At 34.7% G+C, this 6,980-nt stretch overlaps 1 long non-coding RNA gene across 1 annotated transcript; it reads right to left on the bottom strand.

Moving 5' to 3' along the window:
- Window positions 1-4,301: 4,301 nt before the first annotated feature.
- LOC137926282 (uncharacterized) lies at window positions 4,302-5,679 on the bottom strand. Its single transcript, XR_011107702.1, has 3 exons — window positions 5,591-5,679; window positions 5,292-5,472; window positions 4,302-4,390 (listed from the first exon to the last, which is right to left on the bottom strand). It is a non-coding gene; the product is annotated as an uncharacterized lncRNA (long non-coding RNA).
- Window positions 5,680-6,980: the final 1,301 nt, after the last annotated feature.

Raw genomic sequence — 6,980 nt, 5'->3', positions numbered from 1 at the left:
ACACGTTCAACGTTCTTCGGTTGCCGTAGTTATCCGTTAGACCAGAGTTCCCCAAACTTTTTTGTGTCGTAGACCCCTTGCCATGTTTTTCCGTGTTGGGTAGACCCCCTACTTACCTGATATTGATTTCCTGTAAATTTCTAACTGTAGTGAAGTTTAGTGTTAAAAACATAAAGTAAAAACACATGTTAATTTATACATTTATTAATTGAATTTAAATTAAAACTACTCAAAATAAAATTTTGTATCTGTTATGTAAAATTTACGTATATATAAAATAAACAAAATATAAACTATAAATAAAATAACATAAGTATTATAAATGACATATTTTTTTTACTTCATAGGTGCTTTTATAAATAATGTTAATGCTTTGATGTTATAAGATAGTATGATGTAAGTAAATAGGTACTATCAGTGCATGTGTTGAGATCCACTATCGTGGACCCCCATTTTAATTTCATGGACCCCCCAAATTTTTTTCGCTGACGTAGACCGCTTGCAGATTGTCATAGACCCCTAGGGGTCGATATAGACCACTTTGGGAATCACTGCGTTAGACGGACGCTAGCGAAAAGATCATTTACAATATGCACTCATGAAAAGCGGACGTCGATTAGATAATGTTACTGCAAAACAACTGCGTAAAATGTATTAGTTTTAATAAACAAATAGTTACCAGGATTTTATATTACATCGAATCTACAGAGATACTAAAACTAATGGAGTTAACCAACGTAGCTCGGCGGAATGGAAAGTTGAAGTTGCAGTAGGCAGATTATATAGAACAGGTTCTTGAGGTTGGAGACCAGAAGCGATGTTCATGCGCTGCGTGGAACATCCGCACACAAGTTGAAGTGTGAAACAGACTGCTTCCTATCGGTCCTACTGGAAATCTAGGGGGGGAGGAGGCAAGTGTCCAGCCGTGGGCGTCTTACAGCTGGAATGATGTCAGTTAAAAGTTTAAAAGAAAAGTATGTCTTTTGTTAAATTGAAATAAGAATATATATATAATTTAGTTTATCCAGTGTGCATAATAATTACGAAGATAGCTTCAAAGATATTTTAATGGCAAGCGTAGTAGCGTATTAATTTTATTTTTTAAGTTCAAATTATCAATGCGTAAGTTTTTGTTGAAATTAATAAGTTTTTTTTTGTTTTTGTACTTTGAACAGATTAAAAGTGTTGCATGTTTACGTTTTTTATTTTAAGTTAAAAATCGATTTTACACTAGCTCCACTATTACCACTAACTCTAGCACGAGTGTACTAGTAAATTGTTTTTTAATTTAGATTTTAGTTTTAAATGGAAAAAAATGATATTTTTATATACATCTAATGATAGCACATCGAAATATGTGAATCCTGGTTTTACTTATTTACATGATTTATATTATGTTCATATCAAATATTGTTAAATTTCATTTAAAAAAAAAAGGAAATCTGTTGGGTTCCTGAACGGCTGTCAACAGATCAGCGTTCCAAAGCCGATGGTAGGTTACTTCTTACAACGTTTAAATCGTCGATTCAAAAGTGCATTCAGGTATTGACATGTATACAGTATAAAGATAGTTTGAATTTGAACAATTCTATTTGTGTATAAACCCCCTTTTCTACAGTAAATCTATCACATAAACTGCTACAGAAAGATACAAAATTTACATAGACTACAGAATGTGAAGAAGTATTCCAAGGATTGAAAAGGATCTGCGGAGAGAAAGTGTTTACACCATTACAACTTCAAGAACTCACTTGTAACATTGGTCATTGATGCATCACCTGTATTAACTTGATAAAGGCTGCTCAAGCTCTGAATGGTTACAGCCGGTTAGACTACTAGAATTTTACACCCAGAAAAACCACCACTAGCAACAACAGCAAGACGATTGGTAATAGTGTACGAATCGTATTGTATTATAAATATGTGATAAAATTTACAAGGTTCAAGTGCGGTAGCAGTTATCACAATTATACCTACGTATTTCATTTTATTTATAATAATTTCTTATCCGACGTAATGTGTTACACATTGACGTCAAGTTGTCTATCATCTTGTCAGATTAAAAATCCCCAGACTTAGAAAACAAGTGTAAAATATTTGGTAGGTATGTGAATTAAATATGCGGAAGTAAATTGCTTGGTAGTAAGGTGTTAATATACGATAAGTATTTAGGAGAAGAATATTGATTATCATAAGCGATTGACTTCGCTTAAAGCGCACCGTCAATCATAGCCCCCGGGCTAACGGTTTTGCTATGTACAAGCATATTATTTTGTCAGTATAACAAAATTTAGGTAATTTGTAACAAGTTAAATGTTATGATGCAATAGAGACAGATATGCTCTTTGATACGCAGAAGAACAGAACCTTGGGGTTACTAACGCAACTCAAAGAATTACTCTATTTTATTAATGGGACAGGGACGTTTTTATCTTTTAATGATTCACTTTCTTTTCTTTCTTATTTCCACGCTCTTCTGTCATACTTCACATGATCTATCTTTCTTCTATTTACATTCTACAATTTCTATCTTTCTTTTACTTGCTTTCTACCGTACATTCATCGTCTCACTTCGCCTCGTTCCAATCACAGCTTTTGGTTATCACATTATTTTTATTTTATATTTTACATTTTGTCACAGATTATATAGTTTTTGTTTTATTTATAATTACTTATTGTTTTTAGCTACTACCTGTATTAGTTTTGTTTACATTTATTTTATGATTTGCTATTTTTTTGCAATAATCAAGGAACACTGATCTGTCGGGTTTTTCTTCTATAAATGAGGCGATGGTGTTCTCACTTCGAAATCGTACCGAAGTCCTTCGAACGAGGGACAGTGGGCTAAATGGTGGACCACGGTCTGGTCCAGGCCCGGTTCACGGAAGCACGAAGGATCCTCCATGAGCTTGAACCGGTGAAGGTACTCAGAGAATCCCCCGTGCCCCGTGAAGAGCTGTACCATTGGGGTTGAAAGGTTCTAGAGAGGCGACCAAGAGGCAGTAGGAGCGGCCTGGGTAGGTCCGTCACCAGGCAGACCGACAACTTCGCGGAAAATAGCTTAATACGTGGAGTGCAAGTCCAGCCAGTTTTGGCAATCATTTGGGGAAGGCCTATGCCACATACATACATATACATACATACATACAATGGGGCTTTTCGGCTCAGATGATACGGTGTGGTGTATAAATAAAAGAACTACATATTTTTTATATTTATTATGTGCTACAATTTCAATAAAGAATTAAAATTATTTTAAAATTTCATTCGATTTAATAAAAATACTAGTAAAAACTAATTGTATTATGTCGTAGTCAGTAAAGTGTAACAGGCTAGCCGGAGAGCCTTGTTCCCAATGTTGTTGTAAACCTACTTCGATACGCATGCCTCCACCACGCGAGACCGGTGCGGACTTGCTGTCACGTTCAGTATTCCTATAACGCTGTAATTTTACAATCGGATCTCTTATTACAAGATTTAATGTTAGAAACATTATGTAGCGGGAATTCCCAACTCACATTATTTACTACCGACAATTTTTACTAAGTTAAATCGTAAGATATGCATCATATAACGAAATCATCATGCAACGAAAGTATAAAGTCTTATCTATAATTAATATAACAAAAATTAGTTTTATAGTGTCTTGATTTATTATTATTCAGAGTCGTTTAATATTGTTTACTGTATTATACAAAATTATGACCAAACAACTATACGACTAGAGTAACCAAACCATATTTAATTATGTACTTTGGTCACATGAAACTAATCGATGACTAAATGGAAGACTACCGCGATCAGTAAAATCAAAATTTTCAGAAGAAACTTTAAATCTGTCGATAACTTTGAAAGTAATTAAAGGATCATAATATAATAACATACATTAAAAGACGGCTATTTTCGTAATTACATCATTAAGTAAATAAATTTGAAATTAGACAATATGAGATAAATGATATTACAACCGGTATAGCTATTGCAATAATCTAATGTAAATTTATGTATTATTGTAATTTATTTATTATAATTGTAAGATTTCGTTTTACGCGGCAGATGTGTTTTCCAAAAAAATGCATATAAAAATTTTGCATTATATATTGACTCACTTCTACCCTTAAGGATGCAATCCGTAATATTCTAAAATAAAATTAGAGAGTAAAAATTAATTTTAACCCTTCATTTACCGTAACATGACGCCAATTTTTTGGTCTACGAAGCTAATATGAAGCTGTGGGGTATTTCCGCCCTGCATATAGGGCAAGTGGGGCATTTCCTCAACCACTTGAGCACGCATTCGCGGTGAAAACCATGCGAGCATGGCAGAAACAGCACATCGAGCTTATCGATACAAATCGAACATGAATCGCAAGTTAAATTCCTTGGGCTCCTGTAACAATAACATGTCAAAATTAAGTACTTGGCGTGATAGGCCCTCACACCGATAAAATTGTTTAAATCCTGGGCAGCGGCGGGCCGGACATCGTGGCGATCCTTGTGAAAAAGCTATAATATAAAGCCTTGCAGTGGAAGTATATCAACTAATATGGTGACGAATAACTTTGGTTTTTGTCAAGCTCGAGTTGACATGCACGGGGTCTGAATGTAGGAGTTAAGTCAGTTCAGCCAAGCTGATCTAAGTTAGCATTACCAGTAAGATAAATAAAAGAATATAATAAGTAAATTAGCTTTAAGAGTAAAGAAGGGTTATCTATCCTAAAATAATAAAGACTGAAGTAAACCGCATATATGTTCCATATGGAACGATATAATGCAATGTTTATACACACGAAAAGGGACTAACACCCGTGTACACCGCGGTCGGAAACGAAACGTACTAAGTGAACGCGGCCGCTGATGTGGTGGGTACATCGGTGCCCGATGAGGGCTCGATGTGTTGTAGGTATTCCAACCTTGGGATGGCAAAGGAAATTTATTTAAATTCCGCTTTGAGAGCGGCGGGGAGCGCAGTGTACTGCAATCACCAGAAATCGCCCCGTTGGACCGGAGGCTAAGAGGAATTTGGCGGATAGACATAGTCGAGGTCTTTATTTGCCAGCTACTGTGCGAGAGCTTTTAGTTCTTCCGCGGGAGGAGCCCCGATATCGAAGTTTTCGGCTGCTCGGAGTGAGCCGCCGAAGATATGTGCTTTGCCCAGACTTATATAGCCGGAGGTTTTAAAGCTGGCTTCGAAACTTTTACCACGGGAGCAGAAGCCGATCGGCAGGCGTCTTAGGGAGGACTGCTTGTATTTGTCAAGTTACACACAACATACATTACAGTATACATACACTTGCGAGAATAATATGAAGGCTTCCACAGTCGCGCGACGGCAAAGTCCGTAGGCTGTCAACAGTACGGCTCTCGCGGGCTAGTGATTCTGTGATATCTTTTATTTCTTCAAGGACAGAGAACCTCTCTACTTATAATATTCGAAACTCTTAAAATGTCAATGTCTTGACTTTTTGAAGCCTATTCGAAATGATATATATTTTTATTGATAATATCAAAATAATACTTAATTTAAATAAACTACATGTTATTAATAATATTTGATTGTATTATGAAATAATATATATATGTTACTTACGCAGACGCGTGACATTGAGGGCTTTCGTTCGAGGGTCTAAGGAAATACGCGAGACCGGCCCCTATGGCTATGCCAGCGGTAGCAGCTATTGCGCCAATCGCAAACGAAGATGTCGAACTATTATTTTTCTTATCGTCACTTTTCTCTTTTTGAGAACTCATTGTATTTCACGTAATGTCTTATTGTTGACAGACTATAAACTCGTACGCGAATATCTGTCGCACTGACGACTTGCAATGTCATCCAAGTAACAGCGCCGCCAATATTGCACCAAATAACTGTTGCTAGTTGAAAAACTATTTTTCCCAATGCCATATTTTAAGCATCTGTGGTTATTAAAAACAAAACTATAGTACTTGGGCCCAAACGTTTTTTTACATGTTGGCGAGCGTGTGGACTGTATAAACGGATTAAATAAATGCAAACTATGAAACAAAAAAGTATTACGTAACAATAAAACTGACAGAACTAACGACATGCACAACTGCAGCGCGACACAAGCTGTCAACATAAAAAACAAATAAAAATATAAGAGTTTTTAAATGTCAGTCGCCCACATACTTGATTAAGTAATTACTTTATACGTACGTTTTTGTGATAAAAATATAAATTGTTATATCTTTTTCTAGGTAGGTTTCATAAAATCAGTTAATTTTTTGTATGAAATTGTACGATATTACGATGCAACATATATTTTTTTAATTTTACCCAATAATATGTCGTTGTAATTTAAACTGGTAACATTATTATCGACTGAATAATTCCCCGAGCTATCAACAAAATGGATGGTAAATTCCACGACATAGAAACATTACTGTTTATACTTTATCGTCTACCAACATTTATACCCAATATTATGTGTAAAATTGATTTTGAATTGTTATATGAATGAACGAAGAATTTAAATCGTTGATGTAGAAAAGTCCTATTTTTTTATATTTAAAATATTAAATAATGCGCATAAGACAGTATTGTTAAAACTAATTACAAAGTAGCTTTCGCTATCAAATTATTTTTAAAATTTATATTTTACTCAAAAGTTTGTAACAGCGACATCTAGTTTAAGGGTTTTAATTAGCCATACTCAATTTGTTAAATTAAAGAATACCGTTATTGTAAATTCGAATATAAATTTCTGCTATTAAAATGCAATGTTAATTTTACAAATATGCTATCAATCAAGATTGCTGGTTTAAAATTGTTAATTTTTCCCAATTTTTTTATTCGGGATTTTAACATTTAAACTATATTTAAATTATATAACCAATGTAATGAATATATTTCCGGGGTTACGGTGAGTAACTATGGCGCTACTACACATTAGAGGCGCTTTGAACTATTTTGATTGGAAGTGAAAGTTTAGTCGAAGGTGACAGGCGCAAAGAGAATA

Source organism: Battus philenor, unplaced genomic scaffold (genome assembly GCF_028537555.1).
Source record: "Battus philenor isolate CCGP_79_NKW_IND1 unplaced genomic scaffold, ilBatPhil1.0.hap1 SCAF_29, whole genome shotgun sequence".
NCBI lineage: Eukaryota > Metazoa > Arthropoda > Insecta > Lepidoptera > Papilionidae > Battus > Battus philenor.
This window is presented reverse-complemented; position numbering and strand designations above follow the sequence as displayed.